This window comes from Siphateles boraxobius, unplaced genomic scaffold (assembly GCF_051911475.1).
Source record: "Siphateles boraxobius isolate OS27281-9 unplaced genomic scaffold, OSU_SipBor_1 5, whole genome shotgun sequence".
Classification (NCBI taxonomy): Eukaryota; Metazoa; Chordata; class Actinopteri; order Cypriniformes; family Leuciscidae; genus Siphateles; species Siphateles boraxobius.
The window spans coordinates 4981987-5003429 of NW_027509141.1; the positions used below are offsets into that span (position 1 = coordinate 4981987).

Here is a 21443-nt window from a genome sequence, read left to right on the forward strand (position 1 = left end):
TTGATTTAATACATTTGTTTACATTTACAGTTTTCTTAACGAATTAACAAAATGCTAACATATTTTAACATGCAAACATAATATAACATGGTGTCAGCATGTTTCTAGCATGAATTAGCAAAACCTAAAATGTTTTAACATGTTGCTAGTATTTTTTTAGCATGTCGCAAGCATGATTTAACATAGCATGAATTAGGGCATTGCTTTTAACATGTTGTGATAATAATATAGGTGCCTCCGTATCCTATATTGTCTGCTATATTTCGCTTCTTATTTATTAAATCCAGCCAATTGTTTGATGAAACATTGATTGAAATTAAGATACAGTTTTTTACAAAACGAAATTCACTTTAAAGAAAGGCTTTCTACAAAACAAAACTACATTAAGTGGTCGAAATCATGTCTGACACACTCGTCTCCTGATATATTGGGCATCTTATGATCTATCTCATGCGGGTTCTTTTTCATATAATCAACATAGATGAAACCAAAAAAAGAAAATTATATTATATAAAACAAATATGAAATATTTACGTTTTTTAAGTTATATTTAAACGTCAGAACACTCCGCTTTTCTCGTGTGTGGCCTATACATGCATGTGTGCGTGCATATGGGGGAGGGGTGCGATTTTCGAATAATACCCAGCTATCTTCGAATATTATTTTTGCTTGAAATGCCCATCCCTTCTAATGAGTAGCATCAAACTACTCCAATTTGTTCTTTTAGGAGTTTATTTATTTATTTAATTTTTGTCCTGCTCAGACTTGTATTGGACAAGGTTTAAGTTAGATCAGACTTCTCTATTTTAGGTGATTAAATGTTTATGTTGTCCTCCAAAGTTTACTCTTTGACAATGTTTAATTTAACCTTGTGGGCTGCATCAGACTGCTCCATTTTGTTTGTATTTATCTTTGTCTTATATTAAGTATATTAAGCATTGGTATCGGGATTGGTATCGGCCGATCACCATGACAAGAAATCGGCTATCGGTATCGGCTGCAAAAATCCTGATCGGAGCATCCCTAGTTTTAACCAAACGGAGACCTTCCTGTTTTGAATCCAGCACTGAAGTGACTGAAACTGCAGTTCATCGACTGGCGACTAGAGTCAGTCTGCAAAAGAGAGTTAATCCCATAGACCCGCATGTTTAAATTCACAATTTACAGCAGAAAAAAACATGTTTACAGTCTGGTGCAAAAAGTGGTTTTGGTCTATATAGTTAATTTTGCCCTTCATTACGACTGTGAGGGGGTGATTTTTTTTTTAATAACTCATCCGTTTAAATTATATTTAAGGGGCATTCGGCAACTATTTCAACTTAATGAAACCGTTTAGAAATCATTTGGATGGTTTAATAACCTGTTCTGGTGAGAATGGTGACTTTGCCCGCTCCCCCCAACGTTCCCAGGCGGAAAACCAACCTTGCAACATGAGGATTAACGTCCCGGTAAGTTGGAAATAGGAAGTCTCGTGAGAAGCGAGAACGAGCGAGAAACACAAACTGCTTTACGGCAATTCGACATAAACACACACGGCGCCCTCAATGTGTATGATGTATTAGCCAGCTCGGTAGACACTCCACGCGATAAAGCTGGCCGGCTCCGATAATAACAAATGCACATGCGCAGCGGTAGAAAAGGGGGAGGAGGGGCCGCAAGTGAGTTTTTTTACGACAGTGTTGTGAAATATAATCGCATCACAGCTGTAGGGGGAGCTCGCTGAGAAAACATGCGACAACAAAAGTAAAAATCAGAGAAGAAATAGCTAGAGTTGCCGAATGCCCCTTTAAGCCTTAAAGTTCTGCATAATTAAGAGCGTGGCCACTTGAGTGACATGTGGATTGAGCTGATGTCACTACTAGCCGCATGTCTGCTGTCTGTTAGCGGCACGTCACCTCAGCTAATAGTTTTCATTTTAGCCGTATTCGTTTTCTGACTTTTTTTTAGAAGATGTCTCATTTTGTTAATAATTGTATCTGTAAAAGCGTGATATCAAGCCCCGTCTCAATGGATTCTAGTGTTAAATGTGTCGTGGTCAGCGTGACGTACGTGTGCGGTTCAGGGTTCAGGGAAGGGTAACAGTCTTTAGGACTCTCTCCAATTAACTAAAAAACTAACACACTCTGGTGAAGCTGTTGAGTTTGCGGTGTGTAAAAGGCTAATAGCTACTGGCGTGACCTCGTGCAGAGACTCTTCTGCGTTGGTTCGTGTCGATTGTCTCTGTGCATTAGTGTGAGTATGAGCTACTTCTGAGAAACTTTAAATATAAAGCATTTAGTATGATTCACCTTCCAGCAATGTTTCATTATTCTTACTAAAACATACACGTTTAAAATGCAGTGCTTTGCATGCTTAAGCATTGATTCGAAGGAATCAAAGTTTTAAACTAATTTACTGATCTGAAGTATATGTATGTTCTGTGCTTGTTTGATTAATATGACATTATTATGATTATAACACTATTTAGCTAGGATGCCATCCCTAGAAAGCTGCTATTAACAAACATAGACACACACACACACACACACACACACACACACACACACACACACACACACACACACACACACACACACACACACACACACACACACACACACACACACACACACACACACACACACACACACACACACACACACACACACACACACACACACACACACACACACACACACACACACACACACAAAGACACACACATATATGGGTCAATGTAGTATAATGATTTTCAACAGGCCAATATTAAAATACAAATGAATTCATGAATTGGCCGTAGCCTTAAAAAATGGCATGTGGTGCGACCGTGATTTATCTTAAAATGTATTAATTTCCTTAAAATGCTTAACATTTTTTTTTACAAGTTCTCAGTAAAGAAACTGTTTAGAGATAATCAGATAAAGTATTTTTTTATCTCATATTTTTGTTCTATAATTTCAAAATGATCATCTTAAATGTAGTTAACAGACTTCTTTTTTTCTGTAAATCACATAAAACTGATAAAAATGTTTTAAAAAATACCATTAACTTTAGCATACTGTATCATTGATTCATATTTCAGCCACAGCAATGACATATTTTATTTTATACAGTTATTGCAACTATTGGTCACACCACATGATGAGTGGTAGGTCCAAATGACGTGACGACCTAAATCGTTAAAAATATATTTAAAGATCTCAATAAACAATTAAATAAATAAAAAATTAGATTTTAACCAGATTTTATAAATACTTCACAGAATATTCATGAACAAACATTTTTTAAACATTTTCTGTAAAAATCAAAATTGCAAACATAAGTGCACCATTTCATTTAACTTGACAATATATATATATATATAAAATTTTTTATTATTTATATATATTTATTTTATATATTTATTTATACACGCATATAATTTGGATGGGGCAAATGGTCACATATTTTTATTATTAATTTATGCAATATTAATTATTATTAATTACAACATTTGTTGACCAATATATAAAGTTTAGATTTGGTTCGTTTTTTTTATGTTTTTGATAAAATAAGTCTCTTATGCTCAACAAGGCTGCATTTACTTGATCTAAAATACAGTAAAACAGTCATTTTGTGAATTATTATTACAATTCAGAATAGCTGGTTTCTATGTGAATACATTGTAAAGTGTAATTTATTCCTGTGATCAAAGCTGAATTTTCAGCATCATTACTCCAGTCTTCAGTGTCACATGATCCTTCAGAAATCAGTATAATATGATGATTTGGTGATCAAGAAACATTTATGATTATTATCATAGTTGTGGTGCTACCTAAAAGTTGGGGTCAGTAAGAATAATGTTACTGATACCAACTTTAAGGTATATAAAGTTAGCTGAAAAGACTATATTATTTTTATTATGTTGTTTATTAGTGGATTCCATTGTGACAACTAACCCCATAACGTGACAACACTCCCCACTACTGGTAAAGTCACAAAAGGTCAATGTGTGTGCTATAATGTGTTGATATGATTTATTGTATCTTTGAGCGTTGTCTCTGTGGTTTTAGAGCGTCACACATGCACTGATTCACAAACAGGATTGGTTATGCATCGCCGGGACCGTACTTGTGCACATCTGTCTTCAGTGTCTTGTGTTGGATTGAGTTTTCTTGCGTTCAGCTCACGTCTCTGATGCTTCACATGTGGGTGTGTTGAGCAGGAGATGTGAAGCTGAGATCCTAATTTAGCCCAGCGCTGTATGATTCAGCTGAAATGTGTCGAGGTGCAGCTCAAATCAGCCTCACGATAAATAACATTCATCTCGCTCTCCAATAATAGCCTGTGACATGAGGAACATGTGCCATTGTTGAAGCCAGAGGCCACGGAAAAATCATTTGGATTAGTGGATTTATAATTATTTTTCCTATTGTTCTTTCTGAGAGCTAAATGATTTAATGATAATGACAGTCCATTAATGTAAGATGATTAGCTGACTGATCTCAGGTGAGGAGGTCAAACGGGATTCACAGATTGTATTAGTTTTAGATTGTATAGCATTAGCCGTTCATAGAGAACGCGTTTCTGCAGTTAATAGAACGGCAAAGCTCTAGAGACACGTTCTTTAAAGGGTGATCTTGCTTTAACTTGAGCACTTAAGTGTGTCATGTGCAAGAAACTCCAAAAGACGTGAATACAGCAGTCCAACATCTGTCTAGTGTATGTTTAACCCTTGTGCTGTGTTGAAAACGCTATAACACTCGTGGTGTTCCCGGTTAAAAATCACCGGCCTGCTAAAAAATTGCTGATAAATCTCTTATGCTACCTTATCACCAAATATTGCATTACATTTTTTTTTCAGCTTGTTTTCTTTTAAGTTAGTACAGGTTTTGCATTCATTTTTGGAACTGATAAATCGTAGGCCTCAGTAAAGTCAGTCAATTTTTGTCCAACGCAAAAACATTAACTAGCATTTTCGGGTACGGGAAAATCCTCTTTGCGTCAAAATGATCCGAACACAACATAAGGGTTAAAACAATTAAAAAACACGTTCTGTGTAACGTTAAGTGAACGTTCTTTCAAAGTTAACTGGTCTTTAATAATGTTCTCACAACGTCAGCACAAAACCATTGCTTATACATCATTCATGTGGCATTAAAGGATTAGTTAACCTCAAAATGAATATTTCCTAATAATTTACTTACCCCAATGCCATCCAAGATATCCATGTCTTTCTTTCCTCAGTGGAAGAGAAAATAAGTTTTTTGAGGAAAACATTTCTGTATTTTTCTTTGAATAATGGACTTCAATGGTAACCAATGTTTTTAAGTCCAAATCAATGCAGTTTCAAGAGATCTTTGATGTGCTTCAACACAGTCTGTGCACGATCGCAGCTGACGAAGAGGGTATTACATAGCGAAACGATCGGTCATTTTCAACAACAAAAAAAAATAATTCTTTTTAACTACAATTGTTCGGATTGAGCTGATCTGCAACGCACCGGGAACTACGTCATCACGCTGAAGGGTCACCCAGCGAAGGAGGACAGTTCAAATTGTACAGTATTGTATGTTGAATGACATATTTATGTCTTTGTGTCATATGATTGTTTAAAGAGTAACTAAACACTAAAACAACTTTTTTTAGTTACTTATCTGTAAGAATGGAGCTTCATAAATGCTGTTCATTGATTCGAGTACATTTTTTGACATTTGTGTATAAAGTGTTTTAATTTTCATATATATGGTGTAAAAACGTCCGAGTGCTGCCCTCTTCAGGTTAAACGGAAAGCTCCTGCAGTAGGGGTACTCTCTGACGTAGAATACTCTCTGACGTCTCTCTGTCACGCCCTTGGTGCGAACTCACCACGCCCTTGGCACCCCTGGTATAAAAGCATCTGGTTCCGTCAAAACTACTGTAGCGAGTCAGGAGTCGGAATTACGAGTATTGAAAAACGTTAAGGATAGATACTGTATATATTAGCATCTAGTTAGCATAGCATTTATATAGTTATTCGCATATCGCTCCAGTGTGCAACCTGCATTTTACGTGGGATTGCTTCTCCAATGCAATGGAGGTGGAAATGGGCTTCTCCCCACAGCTCGCGCTGCCAAACGCTGCTGTTCCTGCATGAACTCCACCACCGCAGCGGCGTCATGATGTGAGTGAGCATATATTTTTAATCACAATTTATGTTCCTTCTTATTAGGCTAAAGTTAATTAATCCTCTGGTGTCGACAAACGCGCCGGCGCGATTTGCTGATTATTTTTTTCACATAGCAGCAAAATATAATGAACGTAATAGTAATAATAATCCTGGAAAAAATTACCTCAAAATGACTGAATATAAGAATAATCGGATGCCGATCGAGATGCGGGAGTCAAGACCGCAGTTTGAGCTGGTGTCCACAGACAATTCACCCTCCTCCACTTCAGGTGAAGGTGGGGGAGAAAAGTTCTCGACTTCAAATGACCGCTCTGTTGCAAAGCTACTTGCGTCACTCCATTTTAGCTAGTTTGACAGCAGCTGTCACTGCGGGTCTCAGGTGCACGCCCACATCACAACGTGTGATCGTCAACGAGTGGATCTCTGAGCTGAGTGAGTGAGTGGAGGCGGGGCTCATTTGCATGTCCATAGAACCGCGCAACTCTTATTGAGGCAAGGGTGTCAAGTTACATTCAAGATATTTTAAGGCATGAAGACATTTCTTTACAAGGAAAAAACATTTAAATATGTCATTTTGGTGATCAAAGATGAGATTTAAGGGATACAATTATTGACTACTGGGGGACTTTAATGAAAATATTAGCTAACATTCTTAGAGCATATTTTGTTACCTCTAAACCTCTACTTAAGTCGGAGTCTTGGCCTAACACTTTTTTTGCTATGAGCACTTTAGTATTTTTATGGCTTCTGAATTAAGACATTGGTAGATTTTGAAGATCTGAGTATTGTGTGCCGGCTTTTATTCTTTTGAACTATTTGAAATGTGAACGCAGTGTTTTTTCACACACACATGGACACATTGAGCCCCGGTGCTGATGTTAGACGCACATGTTTGAGTCTGTCCTCTCTGTATCTCTATCTCTTGAGGGCTTTGCTGCACTGCAGTATTGATATGCGGGGGCGTCCCGATTCACAGGCACACACTCCATCTGTCCTGCAGCAGAACACACACTCATCCCGTCTGTGGGTCATGAGGACATGATCAGTTCAATATTGTCACGTGGGTTGCAGGAAAGCAGATGAAGAAGATCATTTCCAACACAAACATTTATTTACAATCCAGAAGACAGGCAAACAGGTCGAGCAACACACATACGGTGATCGGACAGAGAATAATTATGAGGGACATATAAATATATATATATCAAACACAAATGATGATTAATAGAACACAGCTGTCACATATGAACTGATAATGAGGACCGGGGAAACTGAAGAAACACATGATGAACATGAAAACAAACTAAAAGTCCACGATAAAGGACCTAGGCTGAACATGACAGATATGATGACACAACTGCTAAACAATCACATATATATTCCATGATACAAAAAATACAAATATAAGGAATTTCGGTAGCACTTTATAATAAGGTTCATTAGTTAACCTCTTTAGTCAGAGTGAAGTGCACCAGGCTATATCTCGATTTAGTTGTTTATTTGATTGACAGATACTTTGCCAAAGCAATGGAGCAAAACACAACAATAGTGATATTTTAGGTGCAAAATAAAACTATGGCGGGACATCATTGTAATTTAATCAGTCATAGACATTTGATAAAAGTGCAATAAAGCCAAATAATTCATTTAAAAAGGCTATTATTCACATGTATGTTCTTGAAGTCTTGAATGTCATGAAATATCAACTAATTCCTGTTCGTCCTTTAGCCTATATGATCATCAGACGATCTCTTCTCAGTGAACTGTAAGAATGCGTCATAAAATAAATGTTACATTGTGATCTAATAAGACTTTAATGGTTTTGATCCTCGGAACGCAAACCGGAATAGCTTTTGGTTGCGCTAAACCGTTTCTTGCTGAAAAAGTAGTTCGCTACTGGAAAGCTTCTGTCAAGCCACTGAAAAATGTAGTTAAGTCAGTAGCGTCACTACTCGTTGGCTATACTCTTCAACACTGATGGATTGATGGAGTTGAATCATTTGTTAAAAAAACATGTATTCATTGCTTCAATCAGCTCTTGATTCTGACTTAAATTATTACATTGTTTAAATTAATAGATTTAGCTAACTGTGATTTGTATATGTACATTTCTGATATACACAACTAAAACAGTCTCCTCTGATAACAGATCACTGTAAATTATAATGTCAACTCGTGCATTTTCTGTAAAGCTGCTTTGAAATTATGTGTATTGTGAAAAGCGCTATACAAATCCTATCTATCTATCTGTCTATCTATCTATCTATCTATCTATCTATCTATCTATCTATCTATCTATCTATCTATCTATCTATCTATCTATCTATCTCATTTTCCCATTCCCATGTCTCTTTCTCTTTCTGTGTTCTGCAGGGTTCACCCCCTCCCTTCACCTCACTCTCCTTTCTTTGCATCTCTCTCTCTCTCTCTCTCTCTCTCTCTCTCTCTCTCTCTCTCTCTCTCTCTCTCTCCGTCAGTGTGTTGTGAAGTACGGTTGAGTCTGTGTTACCGTTTTTTCAGTACAGATGCTGAAGGGTGATTACTCTTCTCTGAGACTCACGGCATTGTGGATTTGACATGATCGTCTGGTTCAGTAAGTAAAACTCCCCTCTGCTACTAGAAACCGCTTCATTTTACAGTTAATGCATGTTTGTGTCGGCAATCTCCAGTGTGGCGTTGGGGAACACGGAGCAGCTGTGCTGAAGCGCATGTGTCCTTCACACGCAGAAGGTTGGCACGCTGGCAGGTGGGGACGCATTGGGTTTCATGCTGTCTTAAATGATCTCCTGACCAGTGTGTCACGGCTGTTTTCTCAACCATTGGAAGCTCCAGTTACAGTTGAATGGGATTATGTCAAAGCTCTCTTGCACGGGTGCCCTCAGATACGCCTGAGCACAGACAGATTTAGCTGGGGACAGTTTCCGAGCCGCTGTTGTTGAGCTCGACCGCTTCAGAATGAGTGTAAAGTTTGTTGTGTGGATGTAGGTTTCTCAGATCGTGTTCAGAGGACACATGGCGGTGACCTCCAGAGTCGTAGCTTCACTGCGACAAAACTGTGTTTTTGGATGCACTAGGTAAGAACACGAGGGAGATCTTGTCCGTACCGAAGTCAGTAGATCCTCATTAATGTGTCATTTTCATAGCTGGCCATATAGGATACTATTACAGAGAATACTTGTTTTTAATATAACATACAGTCAAACCAAAAGTTATTCAGACACCATATATAATTTTTTATATTTTTTTACTAGTGGGTACAGGACACTATAGTTCATTTATGTTATTAGGATAGCAAGGTGTCTGAATAATGTTTGGTTTGACTGTACATGTTGAAAAAAAGTGATATATATATATATACGGAATATAAATACCGTTTCATTGCTGAAATATGTCATGGACATATAGCATGTACTATTACAGAGAATACTTGTTATTAATATTATATATATGTTGAAAAACGTTTTTTGTACGCAAAGGTTATATAAGTTTCAGACGACGTTTATCTCGTGCAGTAGGTGTCATATGCACAAGTGCTCAGCTGTAAATTTGTGTCTGCTGTAATGACTGCAGAAGTTGCTGTGGATCGTCCTTCATCGTGCCGGCAGCGGGATGCTCGCTCATTACCGCGTGTGTGTGTGTGTGTGTGTGTGTGTGTGTGTGTGTGTGTGTGTGTGTGTTTGATTGCATCTGTAGGGGATCAGGTTAGTGCATGTTGCATTCTGATGCGTCATGTGCTGGACGTTCACAAGGCCACAGCTGAGTTACGACACACACTCCCTGAGCCCACAGCTGGGTTACGACACACACTCCCCGAGCCCACAGCTGGGTTACGACACACACTCCCCGAGCCCAGAGCTGGGTTACGACACACACTCCCCGAGCCCACAGCTGGGTTACGACACACACTCCCTGAGCCCACAGCTGGGTTACGACACACTCCCCGAGCCCACAGCAGGGTTATGACATTCACTTCCCGAGCCCACAGCTGGGTTACGACACACACTCCCGGAGCCCACAGCTGAGTTACGACACACACTCTCCGAGCCCACAGCTGGGTTACGACACACACTCCCCGAGCCCAGAGCTGGGTTACGACACACACTCCCCGAGCCCACAGCTGGGTTACGAAACACACTCCCCGAGCCCACAGCTGGGTTATGACGCACACTTCCCGAGCCTAGAGCTGGGTTACGACACACACTCCCTGAGCCCACAGCTGGGTTACGTAACACACTCCCCGAGCCCAGAGCTGGGTTTACGACACACACACCCCGAGCCCACAGCTGGATTACGACACACACTCCCCGAGCCCACAGCTGGTTTATGACACACTCCCCGAGCCCACAGCTGGGTTACGACACACAGTTCCCGAGCCCAACTGCTGGATTATGACACACACTCCCCGAGCCCACAGCTGGGTCAGACACACACTTCCCGAGCCCACAGCTGGGTTACGACACACACTCCCCGAGCCCACAGCTGGGTTTCGACACACTCCCCGAGCCCACAGCTGGGTTTCGACACACTCCCCAAGTCCACAGCTGGGTTACGACACACACTCCCCGAGCCCACAGCTGGGTTTCGACACACTCCCCGAGCCCACAGCTGGATTTCGACACACTCCCCAAGTCCACAGCTGGGTTACGACACATGCTCCCTGAGCCCACAGCTGGGTTATGATACACACTCCCCGAGCCCACAGCTGGGTTATGACACACACTCCCCGAGCCCACAGCTGGGTTATGACACACAGTTCCCTAGCCCACAGCTGGGTTACGACAAACACTCCCTGAGCCCACAGCTGGGTTACGACACACACTCGCCGAACACACGGCTGGGTTACGACACACACTCCCCGAGCCTACAGCTGGGTTGTGACACACACTCGCCAAGCCCACTGCTGGGTTACGACACACACTTCCCGAGCCCACAGCTGGGTTACGACACGCACTTCCTGAGTTTACGTCACACACTCCCCGAGCCCACAGCTGGGTTACGACACACACTCCCCGAGCCCACAGCTGGGTTACGACACACACTTCCCGAGCCCACATCTGGGTTACGACTAGAGGTCTGCACTGGCTTTAAACTTAAGCCCGAACCCGGCCTGTACCCGAAATCATTTAACCGACCCGACTCTACCGTTACTGTTGTATTTTAACCCCCAGACCCGAACCCGTAGTCCGTTTCTTTTGCAATATGCTGTATTTTACGATTGCTTTTATGATTCTTGAAATATTATAGGAATGTTCATTTTGAATGTTCACTGAACGTTCTGAAACAAGTAGTAACATTTAAAAAATGTTAGATGAACATCCAATTAAAACATTTCAGGAAAAAAAGCGTTACATAAACAATATAATAAATCATGTTTTTGTGCTAATGTTTTGAGGACATTATTAAAAACCAGATATTTTTGAATGAACAATCTACAGTATCAATGTTATGAAATGTTTTTACCAGAACGTTCTGAAGTTGCAAATTTCTGCTAAATTTTCCTAGTGCTCTTTTGTGTGAAACCTGTGTTTGTTTCATCCTGAAGGAGGGACAAAAACAAGCCATATAGAAACCACAACATTACAGGGACGTTCATGCCAGACAGGAAGAAAACACTTAAAAAACAGCTAGCAACTAAAACCCCTCAGAACACCATAGCAACCGCATACACTCTTTTAAAAATATATTTCTATTGACATTGATGTTTCCATGAAGGCTGAGGGGGCCTTAACTCATTCTGCTTGCAATCACATCAAGCACTATAGGGCTCAGCTGATTGGTTCCTGCTGTATCAGTAGCCAATGAGCTCGCTGTTCAACCTTCAAATACTTGGTCAGCGTTTTCTGCAGCATCTTTCAGAAACCCTCCACCTTCCCCAGCTCCACCTGTATATCTCTGCTATGGGTTCTTCATCTGTGCTAATTTGTACAGCAGCAGCGTGTCGTGTAACTATTGGCAGTAGTCCTGTACTTGCTTTGCAGCAGAAGTGTAGCAGATCTATTCCACTAAGGCCAAACATATCAACATTGTCATATCCATTACCCTGATAAACACTCTGAGACTCATCATGACAGAAATAGAATTCACATGCATCCAAGGTCAAAAACACTTTAATTTCCTCATAATATCCACTGCAGCATCAACTCTTTTCTCTCAATGTCTGAAAAGGTTCGATCAAGGATTCAGTCTCTCTAAACTCCGCCTCTCTAAGAGCTGCTCTGCTCTGATTGGTCAGATTGCCCAGTCTGCTGTGATTGGTCAGAAAGCAAACGTGAACAACACTAACCAAACTCTTCCAGTCTCAGATAAACTACAGTGTTTGAGGGCGGGGCAAAGAGACGCTTTTCAGCCAATCAATACCATAGACAGCCATTATGCAAATTAGCTGCAAACCTATGTAGATTCATAAGGAAGTGAGACTAAAATTATTAACCACTCGTTTCAGTTCAGAATCACTTCTTATTTTGACAATAACTTTGAAAAACTTTGTAGACCTTTTACATTCACAATCAGCTGTGTCAGACACTACATGAAAGGTAATAGGGGCACTTTAAAATGTTCATCACACAATGGAGTCCAACGAGTTGAAGGACCAAATGTGAGTTTCAGTGCAGCTTCAAAGTCTCGACACGATCCAGCCGAGGAATAAGAGACTGATCTAGACAAACCAGCGCACATTTGTAACAAAATAAACATTTATATAGCTTTTAACCACTAATGATCATCTTGCACTAGCTGTGCTGCGACACACATTACGTAATCACGTTGAAAAAGGTCAAGCGTGACGTAGGTGGAAGTGCAGATCTAGTGTTTACAAAGCAAACGTGTAAAGACTAAGCCAAACACCATTTAGAAAAAACAAATAAAAGGTAAAAAAATTATGTCGGATGATTTTAAAGTTGGAGGAGAAAATGAGAGAGTTTATCACTCTACTCTACATTTCTCAACCGGAACACGTGTGACCTTTCAATGTGCTTACATAATGTGTGTAGTCGTGGACGTGCAAGACCAGCATTAGTGGTTAAAAGTATATAAATGTTTAATTAGTTATAAACGTACGCTGGTTTGTCTAGATCAGACTCTTATTCCTCGGCTGGATCGTGTCGAGACTTTGAAGCTGCACTGAAACTCACATTTGGACCTTCGACCCGTTGGACTCCATTGAAGTCACTATATGGAGAAAATCCTGGAGTGTTTTCCTCAAAAACCTTCATTTCTTTTCCACTGAAGAAAGAAAGACATGCACAAGTTGGATGACTTGGGGGAGTGTAAATTATCAGGACATTTTATCAGAACTAATCCTTTAATATCATGTAGATGTTTGGAGGCTCTGGTGCTCATGCTTATGCTCGTCCACTATCCTGCATTACGTCACCAAAAGGAGGACTTGGGACCCAAGGGTTTAGGGCAGTATTTGGGACACAAGCATTTTGTTTAATGCTATTAAAAATCAGCTGTTGCACACTTCCCTAACTAAAACTCAAGCAGATTTAGAGCAGGTAAATGCACAACTGCGAAAATGAAACGTCTGTCATCATTTACTCACCCTAAAACCATATTTTAGCCAGCAATGCTGAAAATACAGTATCATAAAAGTATGTAGTTAATGCTATCAGTCTGTACACACCGAACAAAAAAGCCGCCATGTGAAGTGTTCAATAGAGACAGTGATAATGTGTGTTTGTGACAGTACTTCAGCTGTTTTTAGCGTTTACAGTAACAGGCTACTTTTTTTTCAGTGGTGTAACATGACAAAACGTTGTTTTTGTCATATTGAGTTGTTCCCTCAGTTTTACAGCCAAATAACCTGAGGCTAACCCAAATAACCCAAGCTCTCTTTAACTTCTCTCTCTCTCTCTCTCTCTCTCTCTCTCTCTCTCTCTCTCTCTCTCTCTCTCTCTCTCTCTCTCTCTCTCTCTCTCTCTCTCTCTCTCTCTCTCTCTCCTCTCTCTCTCTCTCACTCACTCACTCACTCACTCACTCACTCACTCACTCACTCACTCACTCACTCACTCACTCACTCACTCTCTCTCTCTCTCTCTCATTGGGGAAGTCTCATTCAGGTTGTACTGACCATTCATTTTAACGAACTATAACATTTTTAAAAACAAATGCACTTCTCAGTAAAATACTCTTGACTGTAGTTGAACTACTTTAAATGATAAGTATCTTATTCAGATATGGTTTCAAAGCAGCTTCAACATTGATTAAAGGAGACATTTTTTTATAATGTCCTCTGATGTCCACTTATAATGATAGAAACATATTTACATAAAAGAAAAAACATAATTTAGAAGTAATAAGCTATTTTCTATCCTCTCTTTGAAACAGTCCATTTTGATAGACATGCCGCATTCTGAGACGGTGCGGTAATTTTTTTTTTTTTTTTTTTTTTTTTTTTTTTTTTTTTTTTTTTTTTTTTTATTTTTATTTAACAATCAGGCATACATACAAACAAACCAACATAGTGCAGTAGTGAGCAATCTTGTAAATCCATACTTCCAGCAGTGACAAGAGTGATTTAAGTGTTTAAGTGTGTATGTGTGCGGGTGTGAGTGTGGTTATGTGTATGTGTGTGTATGCGTAAACAAAGTAACCGTTTATTATGTATTACCATTGTTATTACCATCACCATCCCACTTCCCACTACCACCATATTGCCAATATTGTGTTGGTAGATTTTTTACTTCCATCCTTCCTCCTATGTAATAATTGCCATTGTCAATCCTGCATAAAATACGACATAATAAGATAATATAATATAAGATAATATAATATAACCTTCCCCCTCATCTCATCAGTCCATATCTTTTCCTATTTTTTTTTTAATTTTTAATTTTTTTTTTTTTGTGTTATGTGTGTTATGTGCAATGTCTAAGGTGCATTAAAATAGGGAGTACAGTGCGAGAGTGTCTCAAATTGGGACAGAGATGCTGTCCCGTTGAAACCACTTCTCGCCTGTCTAGCCTGCCTTGGTGTTTGTGAGGTTTTTCCATATATCCTTAATCCTTCTTTTTTTTTTTTTTTTTTTTTTTCATTCTATGTTGTGGTGCATTAAAAACCCATGAAGAGATAAGGGGGAAGTTATTGCACTAGTGATGACAATGATATCTAATTCTAAAACAGCATTGACAATGGCAATATTGATGATGATAATAATAATAATAATATTAATAATAATAATAAATGACAATGATGATGGCAGTGGTGATCATAACGGTAAGAGCAAAAGACAGCAACAACAGTAGTTACAACAATGGAGAAAAAAAAAAAAAAAAAAAAAAAAAAAAAAAAAAAAAAAAAAAAAAAAATGAAATTAGTAATCATAACAGTAACAGTAAAGATAGCAATAACAATGATGACAGAAACAAGTTTAAACAACTAATATGAATATTCGTGGGTTGAGTAAGAAGGTGAGAGAAGTCAGAGTTGAAAACAGAGAAAGGATTCATAGCTGTAAGAGGTCAGAAAGTGTTGGACGGCAGGGATCAGTTTCAGATGTGTTATTATGAAGGGGAGATGCGAGTTCCATTGCCATGAAGTCTGTTATAAGATTTTTCCAGATGTTAATGTGTAATTTATTTCTGGTTTTCCAGTTCATGAGGATAGTTTTCTTGGCGATGGCTAGAGCTGTGAGGAGTATTTTAGAGTTTATGGTTTTATCAGTTATTATTGTGAGGTCCCCCAGCAAGCAAAGGGAAGGCGACATTGGGATGTGGCAGCCAACTATAGTTGATAGTGCCTGTGTGACCTCTTCCCAAAAGTGTTTGATTGGAGTGCAGTGCCAGGTTGCATGAATGTATGTATCTGTAGAATTTTGATTGCAATGTGTGCAAATTTCTGATGTGAATCCCATTTTAGCTAATCTATTGCCCGTGTAATGCGTTCTGTGAAGTATTTTGTATTGTATTAACTGAAGATTCGAATTTTTGGACATGTGATAGATGTTTTTACAGATTTGGGTCCAGAAGTTGGCATCAGGGGCTATTGATAGATCGTTTTCCCATTTTATTGTTGGTAAGTATATGGTCTGAAGTTGATTTGAGATCATTTTGTATATTTTAGAGAGAAGTTTCTTTGGAGAGGAAATGTTGACCAAGTCTGATATTGCCGGTGGAAGTTCTAAATTTGTGTCTCTGATGTTTATTTTTGTCAGAACAGAAGATTTGAGTTGTAGGTATTTTAAAAATTCGTTGTTCCCGATGCCATACTCCTGGGCCAGTTCCGGAAATGGTCTAAATGTGTTAGCTTTGAAAATATGCTTAATGTGGGTGATACCCTTTTCCGCCCATGTGTGAAAGTTCAATGTTTTTTTATTGCTTATAAAGTCACGGTTGTTCCACAGTGGGGTGAGGTTAGATGGAGCTAATGTAGAATTAGTGATTTGGTGAAATTTCCACCAGGCTGTCAGAGTGGTGGCTATAGTTACTGCCTTAAAACATGTGTGTTGTTTAATTGATTTGGTGAGGAATGGTATGTCAGCTATATTTAATTCTTTGCATAATGATTGTTCTATATCTAGCCATACAATATCAGATTGGGTGGGGCGAATCCATTTGTATATGTATTGCAGTTGGTTAGCCATTGAGTAATATTGGAAATTTGGTGCTTCTAGTCCTCCTTGAACCTTACTTTTTTGAAGTGTAGTGAGTTTTATCCTTGGCGTTTTATTTTTCCAGTAGAAGCGAGTTATAATGGAGTCTAGTGATTTAAACCAGGTGAGTGTGGGGTGGGTTGGAATCATTGAGAATAGGTAATTAATTTTCGGTAAAATCGTCATTTTTATTGCTGCTATCCTGCCGATTATGGAGATTGGGAGATTGAGCCATCTGAGCAAGTCGTCTTCTATTTTTTTTAGCAATGGTGTGAAGTTGAGTGTTACCAACTCTGACAGTCTGGAGGAAATCTTAATGCCTAAGTAAGTGATGTGATCTTGACAAATAGGTATTGGTGATTGCTGGGGAGCCACATCCCATTTGGTTTTATGTAAAGGAAGGGTGGAAGATTTATTCCAGTTTATTGCATAATCGGATATTTTTGAGAAGGACTGAATTGTTTTAATTATTTCTTGAGTAGATGTTAGGGGTTCTTGTATATATAGTAGGATATCATCTGCATAGAGTGAGATTTTATGTGTTTGTTGTGGTGTTTCAATACCTTTGATTGCTGGGTTTTGACGGATAGCTGCTGCTAAAGGTTCAATAAAAATGGTGAATAGGGATGGAGAGAGTGGACATCCCTGCCTCGTTCCCCTGTGCAGTGTGAAGCTTTGTGATGTTAGTCCGTTCGTTGTTACTGTGGCCGATGGTGATGTGTATAAAATCTTGATCCAGTTAATAAACGACTCTCCAAAGCCGAATTTTTGTAACGTGGTGAATAAAAATTTCCAGTTGACCCTATCGAAAGCTTTTTCGGCGTCTAATGTGGTAATGAGAGTATCTTTCTGTTGTACTGATGAGTAGTGCATTAAGTTGTATAATCTGCGGGTATTATTAGATGCATGTCTACCTTTTATGAAGCCGGTCTGATCAGGATGGATTATATACGGTATAATTTGTTCAATTCTATGGGCTAGTGCTTTGCTAATAATTTTTATGTCGACATTCATAAGTGAGATAGGACGATAGTTGGATGTGAAGGTGTGGTCTTTGTTAGGTTTAGGGATGAGTGATATAAGTGCTGTATTCATGTGGGAAGGGAATTTTGCGTTATGTTTTATGTCTGTTATTGTTCTGCTAAATAGTGGGTATAAAGTTGACCAAAAATGTTCATAGAACTCAGCAGGGAAGCCATCCGGACCTGGTGCTTTATTATTTTGCATGCTTTTCAATGCGGAATGAAGTTCTTTTTCAGTGATTGGTGATTCTAGTGTGTTTATTTGTTCCATGTTGAGTTTTGGTAGAATGGTGTTATCGAGGAATTGGGTTATGTCTTCTTGGTTTGGATCAAGATCAGATGAGTATAATTTTGTATAGTAATCTTGAAATATCTTGTTTATTTCAACTGGTGAGTTGGTTAGCTTCCCTGCCGAGTTTCTGATGGAGGTTATGGCTGTTCTTTCTTTATTTCTTTTAATTTGACTGGCTAAATATTTTCCGGATTTATTGCTATGGTGAAAAGTTTCTTGACGGAGCCTGTGAATCAGAAACTGGTTTCTTTTGTTTATTATTTCATTGAGCAATATTTTTTTTTCTCTAATTTCTTTATAGATGCTTTCTGATTGATTATTTGCATGTAAAATTTCTAATTCTTTTATTCTTTCTTCCAGTTGGGTTTCTCTTTCTCTGTCCTTTTTTTTTTTATGTACTGAATATGAAATAATTTTCCCCCGTAAAACTACTTTCCATGTTTCCCAGAGTAGCGATGCTGATGACTTTGGAGAGTCATTTATTTCAAGGAAGGATGTCCACTCTCTCTTGAAGTAGCTGTCAAATTCTGGATCTTTCAAGAGTGATGTATTAAAACGCCATCTGGTGGGGTGCTTTTGTATTGCAGATAGGTTCCATGTTAGAGTTACCGCAGAGTGGTCGCTAATAATGATCGGATGTATTTTGGTTTCTAAAATATTTGGTATGATTGAATTACTGGTTAGAAAGAAATCAATGCGGGAGTAGGTTTGGTGGACATTAGAATAAAAGGTGTATTCTCTGGCAAGTGGGTGTTGTAGCCTCCAACCATCGCAAAGACCAAAATCACTCATGAACTGTTTTATTGTTTTGGAAGATTGCCCAGATTTTCCTGTGTGTTTTGACCTGTCAAGTGATGGATTGATTACAGTGTTATAGTCTCCCCCTATAATTATTGGACCGTTAGAAATGTTTGAAAGAGAAGAGAAGAAATTTACAAAGAAGGAGGAATCATCAGAGTTTGGCCCATAAATGTTGCCAATTGTAATTGGATTATTATTGATTGAAATGTTAATAATGATAAAACGGCCTTCAGGATCTGAAATGGTTGTATGGTGGTTAAACTGTATTTTTTTGTTTATTAAGATGCATACTCCTCTTTGTTTTGAATTATAGTGGGAGGAAAAACAGTGGTTAAAATGTGTAGTTTTTAAGCTGTTCTGTGTATATTGAGAGAGGTGTGTTTCCTGTATTAGACATATATCCGCTTGTGTATTTTTTAGGTAATTTAAAACTTTATTTTTTTTTGTTTGTGAACCAACACCACGAATATTCCAAGTTATGAATTTCAATTGCATGAACCTATTATGTATATTTCATAGTTACCTTGTGTGAATATAAGTCTGTGTGTGTGGATGTGAATGTGGTTGAGTGTGTGTGTGTGTGTGTGTGTGTGTGTGTGTGTGTGTGTGTGTGTGTGTGTGTGTGTGTGTGTGTGTGTATGTGTGTAAATCTATAACAACAAATGACAAATAAAACAGGGATACCTATAAACAACAAATACAGAACATATAAACAGTGAGCAAGGCTATTTAGGTGCATTTAGAATACAATGTGCGTGTGTGGTGCAATTGGGTTAATGAAAGAATATGAAGATTATGAATTGACTATAAATTGAGCATAAACGGATTGGAAATGTTACATTGCTATTTTCAATTATTAGTAAAGCCAGGGAGTAGTGTCTTTGTCTCTAAATAATTGTCCATCAATATATAATTTGTCCACTGTGATGATTGCTTTTTTACCTTGATTGATCATTGTCCTACGGATGGGGAAAAGTAGCTTACGTCTGCGGATGATTTCTTGTGGATATTGATCGTTGAGTCCGTAATGAGTCCCTTTGAGCTGTCGTCCTTGTCGCTGTACCAGTACTTTTTGTTTGAAGTGTTACTTTTTGTTTGAAGTGTTTGACGGTGCGGTAATTAATCATCTTTATTTATATTTATTTCTTATGTATTTGTGATGTATTTTATTATATTATATTAGTCACTGCATTTATTAAAAATAGTTAATTTAACAGTTAGGATCACAAGGATGGCAATGCAAAAAATGTCTTGTAATCCTCAGAGGCATCTCTATGTTTTGTCGCTGGTGTAATGCTGGGTTGGAGTCTCTCTCGTATTTACTACTAAATGACATTCGCGAATGGGTGGGCGGGGCTTAAGAGTCAATGATGTAGAAGTGGGCGTCGATCTTCTTCTTCTCTGTGATATCATACTGAGACGAACTCCGAAACAATTCCTTTTTGCAGCTTGGTTTCAATAAAAGCTGTTTTTGGACTAATGAGGAAGTTTTGAGATATTTTTAAAGTACAATGACCTCTTATGTGTCAAACGATCAAGGAAAATTTGATTTCTCAATTCATGACCCCTTTAAAGAGAAGGAGTAGGAGAAACACACTAAGAAACATCTGCAGAAATAGTGGCCAAAGTAATGTTAATATTGATTTATCACACCTGTTTGCTTGTGTTTTGTTGTATTATACAGTTTAATGAAATACCCCCAACTTACTGGTAATTTTTCTTCAGATTTATTTTTTGCAGTACAGTACAGTACAGTACAGTAATTGTCATGTTAGTATAAATATTCTGCATTACTGCTCTGGAAATGGGCTAATCTGCCTTAAACTGCCATAAATCATTTATCTTTTATAACTCATGACTCACAGAATGAAACATGATTCACGCAGCTGTTGTATAATACTTTCTTAATGGCGTCTGAACAGCTGTCCTTATTGTGAAGCCACACAGCAGCGAGAAGAAAGGCAATGAATCGAGCCACATTGAAAACTTTACATTGCAAGAACCGTTACTGGCATTTAATTTACTTTTACCACAAGCAAACAGCAATTTTACAAAGGCTTCTCATCTAATGATGATTTAACATCTGTTTTAATATGCTTTTCAGGCTAATATATTTCAGGCAAAAAACAAACAAAAACAAAAACGTTGATACTGTTTACACTATGCTGAATGTAAATATTGGTAGATACCAAGAATAAGTGATAGATGCTGGTCACACAAAGTATAAAAGCAAATATGCTGTTTATGCTAAAGATAAAATATAAAGCAAATGAATCTCTAGTAGTGCAGATTCATGGAGTTCACTAGAGTCAGGAGATAAATCCTGTGGACCAGATATAGTTCGGACACATCTTTAATATTTCATGTGTTATGGCTGATGTGTGTGTGCTTGCTTCGACACGAGCCCTGGATGATGTTTCAGAGAGCGTTTGCATAGTCAGACTCTGGATCAATATGGACAGACGGCCTGTCATGCTTTCTCACCAAGGCCTAGAAATGACACACTTCATCTTTAAGAGATTGAACTGGGAGGAGAGGAGAATAATTGACAGATGGGTAGAGATAAGACTTACTAAAACACCACCTCATTGACCAAAGAGACTCTACATT

General features: G+C 38.5%; 1 protein-coding gene across 10 annotated transcripts in view; it reads left to right on the forward strand.

Moving 5' to 3' along the window:
* atp2b2 (ATPase plasma membrane Ca2+ transporting 2) overlaps window positions 1–21443 on the forward strand; it is a 249752-nt gene that overhangs the window by 65573 nt on the left and 162736 nt on the right. For 3 of the 10 annotated variants that reach the window (XM_077202584.1, XM_077202586.1, XM_077202578.1), the window contains exon 1: window positions 8806–9201. The exons of 3 other annotated variants lie outside the window; for them this stretch is intronic. The gene's annotated coding sequence lies outside the window, so the exon portion shown is untranslated. Of the gene's footprint in view, window positions 1–8599; window positions 8721–8805; window positions 9202–21443 lie in introns of those variants that run through there. 4 more of the 10 variants (XM_077202576.1, XM_077202582.1, XM_077202583.1 and 1 more) reach the window with 2 other exon arrangements.